Here is a 19,618-nt window from a genome sequence, read left to right on the forward strand (position 1 = left end):
GGAGAGGAGGAGACCGCCTCTAGGAAAGCATACTTTGCACCTGTTCGCTGGGCTGTCCTACTTGACCAAAGGGGATTATTTGGAAGTCTGGCTTAGTTTGCTTTTAAAGGTTATTGATTTAAAATAGTCCTTTTAAAAAAAGTTTGGCTTTGTTCAGATACCCAGAGAATTTAATTTTGTAAGGACTGTAGTGTGGGGGAGTGACTCATTTTCATTTTAAGGGAAGTTGGAGGCTACAGAAGAAAGAAAGGAAGATGTGGTACGAAACCCTTGTTCCCTTTTATCACCTGTGACTTCTACTCTTTACAAAGATTGAGAAGAGAACTGAACTGGCAAAAAAAATTTGAACGTTGACTTGCTAAGAAAGTTAGGAAATCAACATTCTCTGGAATTTTTCTAACAGTGATAGATAGAACTACCCAAAGTCAGTGGTCCCAAGACTTGGTTGTTGCTTTTTTAAAAACCAGTGTAACTGGTTAAGTAATAAATACCAGTAATAAAAGACCACTTTTATTGTTTTTGCTCCATGGACCTCATATTTTGAATGATTTTTTTAGATCACATGTATTAAGTAATCATGATTTATTCTTCTGTTTTGATTATGGCATGTAACTAACATATGTCTGAATATTTGCTCACCATCAGATAATCAGTTAAATTAGGGAGGCCTGGTAAAATCCCATTGGAAAAAGCAAAAATATTTTCATTTCCTAGCATGGCCAAATTACAGGTGAGTGTGTATGTTAGGTTTTTTGAAATGCTTGCTGAAAATAGCTAGCCTTTGAGGACCACGAGAATTCTCATATTCCTTACAAAAATCCTCACAAAAATCCTTACAAAATTACATATTCCAGGTGCGTGAAAAAGGCCACACTAAAGTGTCTAAGCATTTCTACTACTTCATTGAAAGCAGAATAAATAACATTGATTTGGGGAGGTGTTAAAAGAAATATTAGGGTGTCCAGTGTCTTTTCCTGGTATTTGACTTAGGGTTCCTCTTGCCAACACATTGTTGGAAACAAAGAGGCAGACGGAAAGCCTGTTACTACCAAAATATGTAATGAAATTTTATGATCATTTTGGGTACTGTAAACAGTATTGTATGTTGTTTCATTTCTTCAGATTCATTCAGAGAATAAGAAAAAAACTTGGATTTTTCTTTACTAAAATGTGGAAGTTAGAGTTGAGGGAAAAAAGTTTTTATTTAAGAGTGAGCAGACCAAAACAGTATAGAGTTGGGAAAAACTGAGTGTTATCTGTGTTGGAGTTTAAAAAAATAACATTAATTTGTTAATCCTGTGGAAGTGGCCAAATGGAACAGTGGGTCGGCTACTGCACACATTAAGGACTCTTAATTGTTTTACTTTTTGTTGAGTGACACTGCTCCTGAAAAGAATACTCTGAAGAGAAAATTTGATTTACATGTCTCTGTGTACTTCTACAATGGCAATTACATAAACTCACTTTTATAATAGGTTACAGAATATAAGGTATGAGAATAATGTTGCAGTGAACACCTGTATCCCATCACTGAGTTAAAAAAGAAAGGCAAGCCAGGCAGAGAGAGGTAAGCACCAAATGATTTCACTTGTCTGTGGAGCATAGGAACAAAGAAAAAACAAGGAACAAAACAGCAGCAGACTCACAGAACCCAAGAATGGACCAACAGTTGCCAAAGGGAAAGGGACTGGGGAGAATGGGTGGGAAGGGAGGGATAAGGGGAAAAAGGGGCATTACAGGTAGCACACATAATGTAGGGGGGCACACAGGGAAGGCAGTATAGCACAGAGAAGACAAGTAGTGACTCTATAGCATCTTACTACACTGATGGGCAGTGACTGCAATAGGGTATGTGGGGGGGACTTGATGATGGGGGGAATCTAGTAACCACAGTATTGCTCATGTAATTGTATATTAATGATACCAAAATAAAAACAGTTGAAAAGAAAAGGCTTGCTGTTGCCTTTGAGGATTCTTGGTCCTTCTGAGTCCTAGCTCATCCTCAACCCCCACTCGCTGATAAACCCTGAACTGGGACCTTATCATTTGTTTCTTCACTTGATAGTTTTCCCTCTCATAAAAATTACTTTTAAAATCCACATATGTTGTGGAAAATCTGCTGTAGCTTAAGCTTTAGGGATATATATAAAATGTGTGTGGGAGGGTAAGGGATGAAGGAAATGATATACTTTAAAGGAGTTGTTAGTTAACAGTCTTCTCTTATTTGAGACCTTAAACTTTAATTAATTTGATGGCAATATTTTAATTCTAAATTAAAATTGGAACTTAATTAATTGGAAACCAAATTTTTTAATAGAAAATCCTGAGAAGAGTATCAGAGTTGAAATGCTTTCAATTTAATGTCCCTGTGAACATGTGAATGGACCCAGGGGCCTATTTCTTAGGATTCCAGTGGTTCTCCAGTTTTACAATGCAGTAATTTTAATAAGCTTTTAAATAGTCCATTTAATCTTTGTAAAGGCATTTTGAATTTTGAGGAACTAGACTGTAGGAAAATGTGGAGCTTATGTATGTATCTATATACAGTAATCCTTCTGGCCTTTTGCTCATTTTGGTCCTAATTATTAAGCTATTTGTATAGATTTGGAGGTCTTCTCTTGGGAGGCCTTGAGAGCAAATGGGGAGGAATGGCCTTCTGTTTAGCTAAGAGGTGGATCCTTCTCCAAGAATGAACTGGATTTATTTTATTATAAAGTTTTTTTGTTTTGGTCTTCTAAGAGATTTTTGTTTTCCCCTTTGTTTAATTTTTTTGTTTCAGTTGTAAATTTTGAGCTCCCTCAAAGGCCTTATTCGGTGATTGATCCTAGTTAGTTGCTTAATAGTTTTTTAGGGAAGAATTGAGTTGTGTGTTGATCCTCTCTGCTCTTCTAAATCTTTCCCACAGCAAATTCCCAAAGCATTAGAAACCCTACTTTCAATTCTCAGAATCTGCCTGAATGACTGGTCTCCCTGTCTTTGTTAAAAAAAAAAGAGTTAAGATGTTAATAGATGATTGATTTTATGTTTTCTCACTCTATAAGGACTGTCACATTTTCAAAGGGGAATTCTGGCAGTAAAATGACTTAATCCAGCTTGGCCCTGTGGAAGGAGTACATCGTGGTGTATCCCTTACTGGCCAGGCTCACATAGAAGACACTAGATCAGCTGGAAATCCTCTCTGGGCTCCTGTCAGGTCATTTAGGAGATGAGGGTAGTGCAGAATCTGGGTGAAGGCAGCATGTGCCTGCCTGCCTGGTATCGCATTACTCACGGGTCCTGGCTGTGCTGACCAGCTCTCTCCAGTGCCCGAGCTAATCTGGATCTGGAAGGGAGGTTTGTCAGCAGCCCTGGGCTCACCAGCTAGTGGAACTTAGCCTGTGTCATCGGGGGAGTGACATCTGGGCCCCAGGACTCCCTGTTCCACCCTGTTGGCCCTGGCTGTGGGACTGAGTCTCTGCCATGCCTGTCACTTCACAGCTTGGCAATGTCTTCCTTTAGGCCTGGGAATTGGTTGGTGGTTTTTTCTTTCTCCTCCTCTCTAGGCTACATTCTGCCTTTTTGTTTCCTTGGCCACTGGCAAGGATGAAGGACCAATGTCTTGGAATATATAGCTCAGCACCTCCTGTGTTAGGATCAGATGCCTCAGCTCTTTAGCCTGCTGGAGTGGCTGTCCTGGTGACACTTTTGCTTCAACCTTGCCTGAGGTGGTCTTTGCCAGGGACCATAGCCTTGGACTCCATGGCTGCCCTCACTGGAGCAGGACGCAGGGCTGTCCTGTCTTCCCTTTGAGCTGGTTTTGTGTGAATGTTCAGAGCCACTGTCTTGAGATAAACTCTGGCTCAGGTGTAAACTTGGATGCATCTGAAATTACTGAGCAATAATGGCAAAAATTTTAGGTATTGTAATAGGTTTATTAGAGAGATTTCCACCCTGGGATTTTCCAGTCTTGTATGGATTGACCCTATTCTGCATATGATAAATTCAGTGTTGGTCTCAGCTTATCTACTTTGTGGTCTATTCAGTTACTTCCACTGAGTGGCTGAGTTAAGAGTTCAGTTTGTGGCATCCTGTGTCCTAGAGAAGGAATGGTCAGCATCCACAGTAAGACCCCTCTTTGTGGTAAGGGCAGTCTGCAGAGAACTCAGGTTTCTGTGTATCCCCAGTGTGGTTATCATACATTTCCCGAGGGCCAACTAGATGCCAGGGAGCAGGTAGTAAAGACATGTGAAGGACCTCCAGACCAACTTGAGGGGCTTTGTTCATTCATTCAACAAATACTGAGTATTGACCATGTACCAGACATTAGGTGCTAGGGGTAATATAGTAAACAAAGCCCTGTCTCTTACGGAGCTCACTATATTCTATTGTCTGCTAGGGACAGACAACAATCACATGAATATATAATAATCAGGTGGTGATAGGGCTGTGGAAAAGACAGCATATGTGGTCGTGAGGAAGGGCTTAGCATTTTATGTGGGATGGACTTGAGCATATCCATGAATTCTGCACCAGAGCAGATATGCGGAGGAAGAGGGTTTCAGATAGAGGGGCCACAGGTGCAAAGGAACTCAGGTGGGAGCCCTTGGTGACAGTATGGCTACCGCCCAGGCCTGTTGGGGTTATAACCTTCCTTGCAGAGAGATGAGTCATACTGCCCATCAGCAAAGGCCCAGTCTCAACCATCTGTTACGCTTCCCAGAATGCAAGGTGTGTGCACAGTCATAATCTTGGGTGGTTCCAAAAATGATTTCACGTGCTCTGTGACATGGGATTGAATCACATGGTGAGAATTATTTTCTTTTTCTTTCTGTTTCAGTCCTGGTAACATCCAGATAAAGGCCTCTGTTTGTTACAAGTATTTCTGTGACATCTCTCTTGACACTTGGCAGTTTTTCTTTTTAACAGAGAGAAAAAGGTCCTTATGCTTAAAGCCTGTGGACAACATTATTTAGCTAGAATTGTGTTGTCTTTTCTCCCCCTTGTATTAACAGTTTCCTTTCATTTTTGGAAGATAAAACCGTTTTCTATTCATGAAGTTCTCTTAAGAAATGTATTCCTTCTATTTAAGTAAAAGTGTGCCAACATAAAGAAAATTATGAAGGAGATAATAATGGTATGAAGGTAAGGCATAAAGCATGAAGATGCTCAGCACGTATTTTCTCATTTAAAAAAATTTTCTCATTTCATGTGTTTTCTCATTAAAAAAACAACAGGAGTTTGGGCAGACCCATCACTGGCTGGCATAGCTGGGACAGAAGGGATAGAAGATAGTACCGTATCAAAGTAATTTACTGTTTTGCTTATTCAGTTTTTGTACAGTGGCTGGGAACTGGTTAAATTCATTAGCAGAATCGCCAGGATGAATTACTTTTACGTTTTCTAAATTTTAAACAGGTTCATTTGTACCAGAGTCAGCAAGATGGAGACATATCCTGGTGTTCTAAAATTTTAGATTGGGAGGGACTCATAGATCATCTAATTTCTCTCTGAGAAAAGCCCAGGGAGAGTAAGTCAACTTGCCCATGATCATACAGCAATTTAATGTAATTTATTGCTGGACTCGAGTCCAGGCCTCTTGACTTTTGATTTAGAAATTTTTGTGCTATGCAGTCTTGGCTTCCTGCTGGGTTTGAAATGGAATTGTGTTATGTAGTAGTGTTAATAATTGAAAAAAGCTTTAAAAAATATTACAGTGATTGCTTATTAAAATTATTTTTAAGAGGAAAAATTTCAAGGGCTTTTAGAGGTATACTGGGATAAGATTTTACTAAAATATTGTATTTATATTAATGCTAATTTTAATAATTTAAAGGAATTGCTGATAGTTCAGTACTGAATTTTATCAGACTCCCACCACCCTCCCCACTTCTGCAAGGCTGACATAAAGGAAAAGTGGAAGACTTTTATTGAGTATTTATGGAACTGATGAAATAATGCATCTGTTGGCAGCTAATCGCAGCTCTTTCTAGGAATAGCAAACCATGTGATCAGCCTCTCCCCAGCAGGGATGCCTCTATTTCACTTTAAAAAATGAATTTAATGTTCTTTTCTTTTACGCATTCTCACTGTGATGTTTTTTCTCCCTTCTGTACATGGATGGGCCACTTGGCTGCATCAGTCACCCTACTGGCCATCAGGATTTAACTTAGTGTTTCTTAACCCTGAATTAAAAAAAATCTCCTGATCCCCAGGCTTTGCTCCAGGGCAATTCATGCCAGAATCTCTGGAGGCGGGGTGTGGGAAGTAGTATTAAAGACATATGCAGTCATGCATGCACGTACAGGCACATGCACAGATGGCTCACTGGGTTATTTAAAGCACAGGCCGGGTTGAGACCCATGAGATCTGACCAGCTGAAGAGGTGCATGGCTCCTTTCTCACTTATTGCTCTCCAGGTATGGGCCTCCCAAAGTTGTGTACTTGCCCGAAGAGTTCTTGTTTTCTGGCAGGTAAAGGTGGGAAGGTGGTAGGAATGGAGATGTAGAACATATAGTTTTGTTTTAAGTCTATAATCATGAGTGTTTTTAATTCTTTGAATTTCTTAAGCACTGTTCAAGAATGTTCTAGAATCTCAGACTCCATGCAAGTGTGACTGTACTACCAACATTAAAACTCCTTAGAGCTCTGTGGGGATAAACAGGCTAGATGTACATGAAACAACATTGACTGGAGAGTTTTGAGTTCGCTGGTGAGTTTGAATTTGGGGGAATTATTTTTATTGCCTGTTCACAGTGTTTGGTAATTACAAACCATCCCCCAAAGTTTATGTTCTGTAAATCAAGCCATGTCCAAAGGGAGATTGAACCTGCCCTTGGAGAACGAGTTGCATGCTGCTCTCAAAGTGAGCTGAACTGGCTTGAGGATGGATGAGAGGTGGAGAGAGACAAATAGTCAGTTGGGAAGACTGGGATGGGCTTAGTGTCTGTCTGTGCGTTGGTCAGACAACCTGTTTGGCCATGGCTTTTGTTTGTAATTAAAAATGAATTTTAGTCTTTTTTTATGTCTCACCAAGAACTTCAGATAACATCAGTGAAATAAGAACCATGATATTTATTGGGCGCTGTTAGTCTGGGGAGAGGAAATCCCAGGACAAAATACCTCTAAAACTGAAATCAGTCAAAGGGAGAAATAAAGTTTAAAACTCATTTATTGCTTACAAACTGCAGTCTGGGACCGTCTCTCTTTCCTACTCCACCAAAGTAAAACCAGCACTCCCCCTAACTCTCAGGTTCAGATAAGCCCTCCTTGCCAAGGTAATTACCCATTGATATGGAGATGAACTTTCTCTACCCCTGAAGAATGCCTGTTGATATGCAGATGCACTAAAGCCTGGCAAGGTATTCTGGAAATATTACAGTTTTACCCACAGGTGCCTATTATGTGCCAGAGACTTTCCCAGGTCTTTTGCACTTACTAATTCATTTGATCCTGACAATAAATTGGTGAGACAGGTGGTATTATTACCTTCTTGCACAGATGAGAAAATGTAGGCACAGAGAGTCTTTCAGGGCCATAAAATGCAGTGAAGCCAAATGTGGAATCCAGGGGCTTTGACTTCAAAGCCTGCTAATTCATAAACTATGAAAGCATGTGTTTTGAAGTGTGCTTTTCTCTCCTCCCTAGTTCTGATAACCAGTGGCCGCTCTGGAGCCTATCATTTACCAGCCCCTCTACTTCTTCCCTCCCCTGCTCCAGTCTCTCCCAGACAAGCAGCCCAAGGGGCTTTTCTGTATCCTTCCTGCCTATTGTCCAAGGACTAGCTCCTGTTTGCTCTCTCTCTTCCCCTCATCTCATTTTAAACTTTGTTTGTGAGGGGAGTAAGGGCTAATGTGAGGCCATATGGGGTCAAGGAACAGAGCCCCTGGGTTGCTCCCAAATGGCGACCTTGAGAGTAAAAAAAGTCTAAATCTTGTTGGCTGTGATCAGGAGACAGTATGTTGGTTCCCACTTTCTCATTTGCAGCTCTTAAATCATGCTATCGAAAGCTGTCAATTCCAACAACCAGCTTTTCTGGTGGCACAGCTTCAGAGTTTAACCATATGCTTATTAGCAAGGTAGCTTTCTCTTTTTATGGGTATAGTTCAGACTTGTAGGCTGCTGTTGTAACTAGCTGCAGGAATGTTTGCCTTTGCTTAATTTTAATAGGCAGCTGTGTTTATACTTGTTCCTTAGTTTGAACAGTGAGGAGTTTACGTATATGATTCTTTGGAGGACCTTTTCCCCAGAGAGAAAAAAGAGTACATTGTATTTCCAAACAGTCATTTTAATGGAGAAGGAAATGTAACCTTTGGAAGAAGTTTGGGGCAGATTTTAGTCCTAGACTTTATTTTTGTTAATGTTATAAAAGAAATCTTAACTCCTTGTAACAAGTGCCAAGTTGACAATTCCTGGAAATGTTCATGTTCTATTTATGCTCAGCACTGTAGCACTGAGGGTGGTGACGCTGTTACCAAAATAATACTGCTGAGATGTAGTGAGTGGCAGATGAGAGGCTTGTGGTTTTATAACCTAAATACAAGACTTTTAAAGGACCTCAGCTCCACCATTTGTACATAAGGTATGTGGGTGCTGAGTGGTGATGGCAGAGTTGTAACGGAGAATTACAGAGCAAACAGACCACATCTGTGGGGACTTGTCCTGTTATTAGAAAGAACCTTAGAACTGTCATTAGAGCTGGAAGGGACCACAGAGCCCCCCACTTTACAGATGGGGAAAGTAAGGGATGTAAGGAAGTCTAATAGCCTGTACGTGGGCTCTTAGGTTCAAGCAGCGGACTTCTTGCTAACATAAGCAAAAATAGGAATTTTTCTCATGTTTACTGGGCAGTTCACAACTTTGAAGGAATTGCTAACATTCTAGGGCTCAGTGAGGTTAGGAATGGGGCAGTGCTGGGGATCTCTGGCCACTGATGGACATCTCCAGCTATGTTCCTCCACTTTTTCTTCTCTCAAGATTCAGAGTCTGGTTGGCCTAAGTTGAGTCTGAGCCCGTTCCTTAGGGCACCAGAGTCACCTGGAGTGGGGAAGGAAGAGGTGAAAGCTGATTAAGAGATGTCCTGTACACTATATCATTCTCATTTTTTGTATATTGAACAGGTTCCACAATTGCAGTCCTGGAAAGAAACGATAGCCATTTAAGGAAGAAGAATGTTCTACATTTTGCATGAGATTGACTTGGAGATTTTTATTCCTTGAGTCTTTAAACTTATCTCTTCCCTTTCAATTGCTCTTTTTTTCTTAATGAGTCATCTGATGGTGCCATAGGCAGATGTGTTTTGTCAGGCCTCTTGTGTTTGTTTGAGCCCTTTTATTTCTCCAGGTGCCAGTCAGGATCCACTCAGGAGACAAAAACCACACAGTGATTTGAACAAGGGAAATTTAATATGAAGAATTATTAAGTAGTAAAAAGTTAACTGTGGTTAACTACTAAAGGGGCAGGAGAGTCTCTAAGGAACTCAGTAATAACAAATGGAAGAAACCATTTTTTCTAGGACTGAGGACAGTGCAGGATGAAGGCACTAAGAACTTGCAAGGGGCCCCTCCCACCTCTAAGGCTGAGACTCAGACCTCATTGGATTTTAAATGATGCCACGTGAATATGCAGCTGGAGCTGGTCTGTAAAGGCAGCCCGCCAGGTTGAGAAACTTGATTGAGTATGTGGGTGGACCAGAGTTGCTGAGTGGCAGAGAAATTCCTTGGATAGTGAGCACCATTGGCTTTTCCAAATATCACTGGTAGTGTATTTTAGAGGGGATAAGCCATCCCAAACCAGAATGAAAAGCCCTTTCCTATGCTGTGACCTTGCAGGGTCCCTCCAGTGTCCTCTTATTGAGGACCACTAACACTGTTCCATCTGGCAAGGGAGAAATGTTTACAGAGTCCAGCCACAGTATCACAAAGCAGGCAAAGAGGGTGAATTTAGACGTAAGAAGTAATACATTGCTAATTGGTGCATCTCATCTGTATGTACAATGGTGATAGTATGTAATCCCCAAAGTAGTTTTGAGAACATGATTTATTCATTCATTTAGCCTACATTTATTGAGTATCTGCCATTGCTGGCTATTCTGCTAATGCCCTGAGGTTACCATTCCTATTGTCTATTTTTTTTGTTCATCTGCGCAAATAGATTGTAATCTTCTCTGAGGCAGAGACTGTTTTTGTCTCTACCTGCTGAACCTGCGTAGCTTAGTGCTAGACACACATTCATCCTTGTGTTTATTGAATGAAGGAAGGGATGACTGTAAAGGCGAATATAAAGATGGAGTCATAAGCAAAGAGTTTACATTGTCATTAGGGAAAGGTAGAGGCAAATAAATAAAATATAATATTCTGGTTATCTTTCATTGTGTCACAAGCAGCTCAAAGGTAGTGGCTTAAAATAAGAATCGTTTATTTTACTCCTGAGTGTGCGATTTTGGCATGGCTCAGGGACAGGTCATTTCTGCTCACCTGGAGTCCGTTGGGGTTGTTTAACTGTGGGCTGGGGATCCATTTCCCAGATGGTCCACATTTCTGGTAAATTGGTGCTGCTTGTTGGTTCCTTGCTCCAGGCACTGCATAGAATCCGCAGGTGGCTGGGGTTTCCTCACAGGATAGTGGTTGAGTTTCGAGAGGCAGAAAGTGGAAGCTGTCAGTTTCATAGTGCCTGGGCCCAGACACTGCCACAGCCTTACCTTTTCCTGGGAAGGAGTGTCAAATCATTTTGGGGCCTTGCAATGTTTATCAGATGCAATGGTTAAATATATATATATCATAAAGGGGAAGTTGGTTGCTATACAAGAAAATGATTGTGCATTAATAATGTTATTGGTTTGACAAAAAATATGTTTCTTAAAGTGAAACTAACTAATTTTTTTCTGAATATAAAAGTAACACATACACTGTTAAAAAAACAAAAGGGTCTAGGCAGGTATCAAGAAAATGGAAATCACCCATAGCTTTATTGCCCAGCGATAACCACAGTTTATAATAAATGAGCAGTGAAATGCAGTATTTGAGTTTTTACCGTGGGAAATTTTGTTTTAGAAGCTTTCTTTTTTCTGAACTCCATTTCCAGAAAGTTATTATTAGTACTTAAATCCAAAATTTATGTGATGCCAAATAAACAATAAAATTCAGAAGATTGTTTGTGTAAAAAATATATACATATATGTTTTCTTCAGAGAGTAAAGCTTTCTGACTCAACTTGAAGTCACCTTTTCAAATTATTATTAAGACTGGTTGCTATTTCTATTAGCAGAGGTGAGGGTGGGAGCATTGGACTTAAATGACCTTCTCCAATGACTCTTAAGGAACTATGCGCAGTGTTTTTCACTCTGCTGTTTAAAGTATTTTTCTGTTTATCTTTCTATGAGTATTCTATTTCAGAATGTTTCACTAGATTATTATATAACCTGATTTTTCCAAAGTCTCCTGTTTGTATGCTTTTACGATGCTTCTAAATCTTTGCTCTTCATTGTTTCTCCCAAACTGTTAGATTATAGATAATTAAGCCTTTGCCTTTGGCACTTTAAGATTTCTATCCTGCAAATTGACTAAATTTGTAAATCTTTGATTTGAGTGTTCTGGATAGTAGATTAGATATTCCTCCCCACCCCCCACACAAAAGGCATTCTTAATCAGTAAGTCATAGAGTGTATTTCAGAGAAACTGTTAAAAACCTTTTGTCAGAATAATCATATCCTATGCTCCTTACTTCTTATTACTGAGGTAAACACCATAAACCGTTATAGGTGGGGCCTTCTAAGTCAGAGAAAAGAGCAGGTGACTCCAAAACTTTGCTTCCTGCATTATTTCAGCAAGCATTTATTGAATGTTTGCTATGTGCCAAGAGTTAAATGGATACAGAAATCAATGAATCCTAATCCCTGCCCTTGAGGTGTGCCATATAAATAAGACGATATATGTAAAGGGCTTAGAACAGGGCCTGGCATATATTAAACATTATTAGAGTTGTGGCACAGATGTGTGAAGCTCTGCTGAGCCTGTAGTAAGACAGTCTTGGGGAGCAGAGGGTGTGTATATCCCTTAGGATGAGTGTTACAGGCTAAGTAGGAATTCACTGGGAAGGCAAATGGGAAGGGCACTCTAGGCAGGAGTGACAGAAAGGGCTAAGGCGTGGAGGTGATGGCTTTATGTTGTGTGCCCCATGTCTGGTTGGGTGTGGTGGGGTGATGACTGCTAAGACTGGGGGTTCAGGTCCAGGACTGCTCATCAGGGGCCTTGCATAGCGTGTAAAGGCCCAGCAGGTGATAGAGCACAGCTGATGAATTTTGAGAAAGGGATTGACATGAACAGACTTGTATTTAGAAAGCTCATTCTGGTGGTAGATGGATGGGAAGGTGGCCCAAATGGGGACAAGGAGCCCAGTTAGGAAGCTCTTAGACTAAACCAGATAAAAAATTGTGAGGACAAGGAACTGGCATTGAAGACAGAGAAATGGGGAATGGGCTTGAGAGAGATGTAAGAGGGAGGATTAGTACAAGTGTTCTCAGTGGGGGATAAGGCCCCAAAGGGCAGAAATCAGTTGGGGTTGGGATGGTACAAACAATCTTAGGTGTTATAATGGTCTGTGGTCTTTAAAAGAGTTATGTACTTCAAAAGTACATAAACAGATAAGCAGTTATCCATGGTATGGACATTTCATGGGAAGGATGAAATTAGGGAAAAAAAGGCTTAAAAGTCTTCTTGGGGAGAAAATAATGAAAATAAGGTTGAGAAAGTCCTTCTATTTTAAGTTAGAAGGATTTGTTACCGAATCGAACTCTGGGCTGAGGGAGAAGGAAGATTCTAGGATGACACCCAGATTTCTGGTTTCTCAAATGCAGATTCACCCAAGAACAGGTCCACAGAGTGTATGGATGGTGTACAGGTTATGCTCATTGACTGTAAGCTCACAGCGACTCACATTTATTGAGCACTTATTGTGAGCCAGCCCCTTTAAGTGCTTTACATTTATCAATAGTGTGAGGTAGGTACTCTAATTGTTCCCATTTTTCAGATGAGGAAGCTGAGTCCCAGCCTAGAGCCGCACAGCATTTCATTCTGTGAAAATGTCCAGGAAGCATTTGGAGATACAGGTCTAGGCTTAGGATGAAGTCCTGCTTCTGCCTTTATGTACTGTATGACCTCAGGCAGCTTATTTTGTTTTTTTTCCCTCTACAATTTAATTTGTTCAGATGTGAAACAGCTGCCTCTTGCTCTTCTCCAAGAGTAGTTGTTAAGGTTAAACGAGAGACTATATGAATGAATCTTTTAAAACATGAAGTGCTGTTGTGTAAATGTAGGTCATATTTTTAATGTTAATTGGTACCCTATGGGTAGTCAATAAATGCCATTTTTCTTCTTTGCCTCACTTCTTGCCTTCCTACTCTGTGTTCAAGCAGCTCCCAGAGGATTGGAAGGACAGATAGAGAGCCCCCAATCCCCAGCACCACCACCCCCTCTTTTGGTGCCAACTACCTCTGTGTTGTCTGATGCTTTTTCTCTTAACAATTTCAGAAGGTGGCTCAGCCAGCCTTTATTTCTTTGGGTCTTCCTGACTGTCTCCCCATCTACACATAGTGATCCACTTCTCAGGCTGTAGTCGTCTGACTTCCGCCCATTGCAGCTGATTTTGCAGAAGACATCAGTGTCCTTTGATTAAGTCCATGGACATTTTTCAGGTCTCCGTTTGCTGTCTTGACAGCATCTGACTGACATTGGGTGCTACTCTCTCTCTTTCGTGCTTTTTAAAAACCTTTAAAATTTTTAAATATATTTATATACAATATCGGTATCAGATGGACAACTTAGTGATTCATCAGTTATATGTATTACTAAGTGCTCACGGTAAGTGTAGTTGCCATCTGTCACCATACAAAGATGTTGCAATATTATGAGCTATATGCGCTGTGCTGTACTTCCATTCCCGTGACTATATCATCTTAGAGTTTGAAGTCTGTACCTCCTTATATCCGTCACCTATTTCACCCCGCCCTCCCCCTGACCCCCCATGTGACCCACTGTCTGCTTGCTGTGTTCTTGCTCATCTTGATGTGGCCTTCCTCCTTGGTCATGTTTTGCCTCCTGCCTCTCTATCTACTATTTCACACCTTCTTACTCTGCATCCTAGTTAGATGCTTGCCTTCTCCCAAATTCTGATAAATCCTTATCCCCTTGCTGGAACCATTCTCTTTTTAAGCTGAGGAAAATTCTAAGACTGAAGATTGGAGGCTTTCAGGATTGGCCCCTTTGAGCTCTCTTCTTAGGAACAGGGCACAAAATAAAAGCAAAATGAAAACTCCCCCCTCCAAACATGCACATAACCCAACAGACTTCTAAGGCCAGAACTGCTTAGAGAATAATTTTGTGCACATAGTACCCTTGGTTCTTAAGTTCTGGGTTCCTTCCAGAACTAAACTTCATTATAATTTAATCTACAGCCCATCCCCTGGCTAGTTGTTAACTTACTTCCCTTTTGCTCCTTCATTTCTCACAAATGCCCCAGACATGCTGGCCTCCTGCTTATTTATTTATTTGTTTTTACCCTGCCCCACATGCTTTCCCCTCTTTTGCTTGGGTTTCTCTTCCCTCACACTGCAGTTTTCTAATTTCTCATGAGCTTCCCTTCTTCCTCTTTTATTCACTTGTTTCTTCCTTCTTTCCTCCCTTAACAGCCTTCTCCTTTTAGAAAAGGTGGAACAGTTTCTAAGCTAATTTTGACTTTTTGTCGCCACCTTGTCTGTGGCATAGAACAGGGGTGAGCAAACCCTGGCCAGATCCCTGGGGCCTTATTTAGACCACTGCCTGCTTTTGTTTGGCCTGTGAGCTAAGAATGATTTTTACATTTTTAAACAAAACTAAATGAAAGGAGAATATCTGATGGCATGAAAATTCTGTGGAATTCAAATTTTAGTGTCTGTAAATAAAGTTTTATTGCAACACAGCCATGCTTATTTGTTTGCATGTTGTCTATGGCTTTCACACTACGCCAGCAAAGTTGAGTAGCTGGGATTGAGATCTTAAGGCTCACAAAGCCTAAACAGTATTTACTCTCTGGGCCTGCCTGCCATTCGTACAAAGAGTGAGGAAGGCCGGGAAATAGCTTTGCATGGCAGGAATCAGCTTTGTTTACCTTCCTTGGTGCTTTCCAGAGTGCTTGATTAAAGATCATGCTTAGTTCTAAACTTGTTTTGAGTGTCAAAACTCTCCCTCTCTTCAGGGCAAACTTTCCCGTGAAAGTATATCATTATCTTTGCCATTTCTTTGGAATTAAATTTGTCAGAAAAGATTTGTCATACCAGGGGCATTGAGCCTTTTCTTTCGTTTCTAAAATTGTACATACTAGAAAAAGAATTAGGTAAACTAAACAGATAAAACTCCTTTGTACTACACACATTCACACGAGGATTTAATTTCAGTTTATCCTGTGTACTCACTCATGGTTTAGTCTCAAGATTTTTAAGTATTGAGGTGATGAGATAATGTTAGCATTTGAGTACTAACCACAAAAAGAGTTAAGCAGGCTTTGCAGTCATCAGCATTTGCCTTTTGTTCCCATCCATTAGGCATTATGAGTATTTTTTACACCCCACTCCCCTTTGTCTTTATTTTCACCCTCTTGGAAGTAAATAATTTGTCACTGAAACTCAAACCTGACAATGCCAAGGAAGGGCTAGAATTTCTTCCCATTCCCCCCAGGTAGCCATTGTGCTATTTCTGTTTATTGTTCAGAAGTTTGGCTGTATTACTTTTCTAAGTCCCCTAAGGCATTTAACAATACATTTTGAGTGTTCAAAAGGATTACCCCAGAAGTAAAGGTTGAGAGAGCCCTGTGCTTCAAGGAGTTTATAGTTTACATGGCAAAAGGGGGTGACATTCTGAACATTTAACAGCAGGCTGCAGAGAAATACCAGTGAGTGGTGTTCCACCGGAGTGTGCAGCCTGAAGGAGTGATCTCAGTGGGGAGGGAGGTAAAGCAGGGAATGCTTCCAGGTGACCCTGGGAGAGAGTGCACGCCCAGTACATCCTACTGGATGTCTTCTCAGGATAATTTGCTGGGGGTCGTCATGTTGTAAATGGAACATCTTTTTTCCTGATGTATATCTTGATCCTCTCCCTGCGTTTAGTATTCCCATCAATATCATTTTGTTTTCTGAGTTGTGTACCTACCCTTTTTACAAAGTAGGTTCTTGAATGAGCGTGAGGGGATGGACAGCAAATAGATTGTTCCGCGCAAATGAAGACTTTATGTATTTAAAGGAGGAGGGGGTGGGGCGCGCGCGAGAGAGGCAGATGAGAAAGAGGAGATGAGTTGATAAGAGGACCTGCTGCCTAATGTCTAGGCACTGGATTTGGGCTTGATAGGGTAGGTAGCTAGCCTTGAGTGTGAGGAAACTGGCCTCGGGAGAGAGAAAACAACTCCCGTATCCCAGGGCTGACTTCATTAACAGCCTCGTATCTTCCAGATTTCCCCAGACTTCAGCTGAGATAGACACTTCCGTTACGTTTCTCATCGTAGCTAAGAAAATCCATTCTGAGTTGGCTTCAGATTGATGCTGCTGCTCGGCCTGATAGGGACAGGCTTGGCTTTGTGGGGCTGAGAGTCCCACGGCCCGGGTTGTGTCTGACTGCGACACTGCATCACGTGACGCTCACTCTGCAGCGTCCCAGTGAGGGAACTAGCTCAGCCTGTTCTTTGACCTCTTTTCAGGGTCTTCTTGCCTCTAGGCTTCTTAGAGCCTCGTTGGCACTATCCCACCCCCTCGAATCCACATCTTCATTCCTTCCACCCCTCCTCTACACCTTACAAAATAAGCAAGCAACCCCCCCCCCCCCAACCTCTTTTCAGACAAGTGCACCTTCTGCTGGCTGCTGTGGGTCTGCATGTGGGAATGCAGCTGTTGGGCTTCTGGCAAGAGTATGGATAGTTCTTTGCAGAGCTGGGAGCGCAGTGGCCCTGAGTAAATGGGATCAAATTACCCACCCGGAGCCACCGTTTCTCTGTACTCTGGGCTGTTCAGATTTGGTAAGCTCAGTTCTGATTTCATTTCACAAATGGCTGAAATCATTTACGTCATTTTGTTCAGTTCGGCCAGGATATGAAAACAGAGACATTTTAATTGCTTAAGAACAGTGTTTCATAGCTACTATAGACAATCAGCCAAATGCAGAAATGGTTGATGACTGCATGCGGACTGTGTTCTTGAGGGCAGGAGAAGTGAATATAGCCAGAGTCTCACTACCTTGTCAAGGGGCAAAAGGCAGTTTCTCTTTAGAAAGAAAGAAAACAGTAGGTGCCAATTAGATGCTGCTGTTTCTTTCTTAAGGACCTTTTAATTTAAGGGACATTTGAGTAAAAACTGGTATAATCAAAAGAACTGGATACCACTGCTCTAGACACAAATATTGTCTGTATCCCACTGGTTCTGTGCCCTTGGATAAGATTTTTTTTTTAAATAATTTTTTACTTCATAATAATTTAAGACCAGAAGTTGCAGCAATAGGCCAGAGAGTTCCCAAGTACCCTTCTCTCAGCTCCCCACCTGACATAACCATAGTACACGGTCAAAACCAGGAAATTGACGTTGATATAATGCTATTACCTGAAATATAGACCTTACTGAGATAGTTTTTACATGTACTCTGTGTGTGTATAATTCTGTGAAATTCTGTTACATGTGTAAATCTGTGTATGCTTTTGATTTTTAATGCACACTAATTTGAAATTTTTTTGTGACTTTGACTATTTGTAATAACAAGAAAGCAAAACTGAAAATTATTTGATCTAGAAATCTCAATTTAACACTCTTTATTCAAAGACCTCTGGATCAGGAAGAAGAAGGGTAGATTCTAATTCTAGCTCTCCAACTGAAGAAAAAAATGAGGAAGCTAAACCAAACAGAAATCTTGATTTCCAGCTGTTCCAGCCCAAAACCCAGGAATAATCCTTGCTTTCATCTCTTGCTGCACCAACCTTCCTCCCCAACATCTATTCCATTAGAATCTTCTAAAATATTCCCCAGGTCTGCCTACTTGTCTCCTTCCCTTGCCAGAATTATTGCAATAGCCTTTACATGTACACCCTCTATGATCCATTTGCACACAGCAGCCAGAATGATCTTTAAAAAATACAAACTGGATTATGTTATTCCTCTGCTGAAACCCTCCTGCAGTGGCTTCCCATTCGCACTGACATAAAATCTGAATCCCTCACAAGGCCCTTTGGGGTCGGAAAGCTCCCGCTGCTGCCCCAGCCACGTCTACTGTTCTCCTTCCTCCTCGCTGTGCTCCAGCCACACGGGCCCCCTTTGTCTCTCCAGTTGCCAAGTTAGTTCCTGCCTTGAGGGCTTTGTTCCAGCTCTTCCCTCCATCTGTTTCCCTGCTCCTAGTTTTGCCCCAATAATTAGCTTCTTTTGGTAATCTAGGTGTCAGGCCTGTTCAGTGAGGTCTGCGTGGTCAGTCCAAATCGGACATCTCCCAAGTCAATTTCTATCGCTTCATCCTGTTTTATCTTCTCCATAGCATTTTTGAAACTGTCCTCTGCACTTGCTTGAACTTGTTTTTACTTGACCAGTGAGTTACCTTCCCTTAGACTGTCAGCTCCTTGACAAGTAGGGCTGCTGTCCCTGCCTGAGCCACCCTGCATCCTGGGATAGAAGGCATCAATAATTATTTTTTGAGTAGATGCGTTAGTGGAACAGGTAATCACTGAAGTCCTTGAAATTTAAAAAATCACTTGATTAAAGGAAATGATTTTATTTTAAAATTATTAATTTTTTCCCACATTTGGGACTCTGAGGACATTATGGTTAAGTTCCCACATTTGGGACTCAGAACATTATGGTTGAATTCCTATGTGCTATGGATTCACTTTTATGTACCCATGTATTAATAACAGGTCTTTTTCTAAGGCAGGACCATTTCAGATAGGAAAGGTAAGTCCTCTGTACGCTGGTGACAGGTTCCTGTCTGCCCGAACATGTCAGGCAGACCACCTTATGATTTGAAGAGGTAAATCTGAAATTCATTCGTTTGCCCCATCAACTGTGCTTTTGCATTTGAGAAGACCATTAGGCAGGTTTTGACTTTCTTGTTCATACAGAAGGTGTAAGAAACATAGTATCAGGTGGTTTGACATTTAACCAAACTTCTTTCATTATTAACCTAAACACATTCCATTTCTTTTGAATTTAACATGTAAGTAATGGCTCCCAGAGCTGGAAGACATGGAGCTGCTAATGTTCTCACTTAAATGAAAAGAACACGATTTATGTCTTCTCCATTTCTAAAATTCCTGTTTAACTTGAATTTTATTAATTTCAGAGCCACAAAACCAAAATGTCACTATATTTACTTTTTGTGTGTGTGTGTGTGTGACAAGAATCTTTACTTTTAAATGATGGTCAGTACACATACAAAGTAGTAACACATAAAAAGTTCTTGAATTCTATTATCTAGTAATTCTGATTAAGAGAAACTAAAAGCAGCCTGAACAATTACACTAATATTGATTGTTCTAACCCTTAACCAAAAATTACTATTTTAAGGCTGGCTGCTGCTTCACACAGACTACAAATGACTATTTACTACTTTTTCATAGATAAAGCCCCTGATCTTCAAGAAAGTTTTAGGGA

At 40.9% G+C, this 19,618-nt stretch overlaps 1 protein-coding gene and 1 long non-coding RNA gene across 9 annotated transcripts in view; both read left to right on the forward strand.

Moving 5' to 3' along the window:
* Positions 1-19,618, forward strand: part of CRADD (CASP2 and RIPK1 domain containing adaptor with death domain) — a 204,412-nt gene that overhangs the window by 43,216 nt on the left and 141,578 nt on the right. The gene's annotated exons all lie outside the window — the stretch shown is intronic.
* Positions 1,732-19,578, forward strand: LOC140843623 (uncharacterized). Its single transcript, XR_012121523.1, has 2 exons — positions 1,732-6,395; positions 9,096-19,578. It is a non-coding gene; the product is annotated as an uncharacterized lncRNA (long non-coding RNA).

This window comes from Manis javanica, chromosome 10 (assembly GCF_040802235.1).
Source record: "Manis javanica isolate MJ-LG chromosome 10, MJ_LKY, whole genome shotgun sequence".
Taxonomy (NCBI): domain Eukaryota; kingdom Metazoa; phylum Chordata; class Mammalia; order Pholidota; family Manidae; genus Manis; species Manis javanica.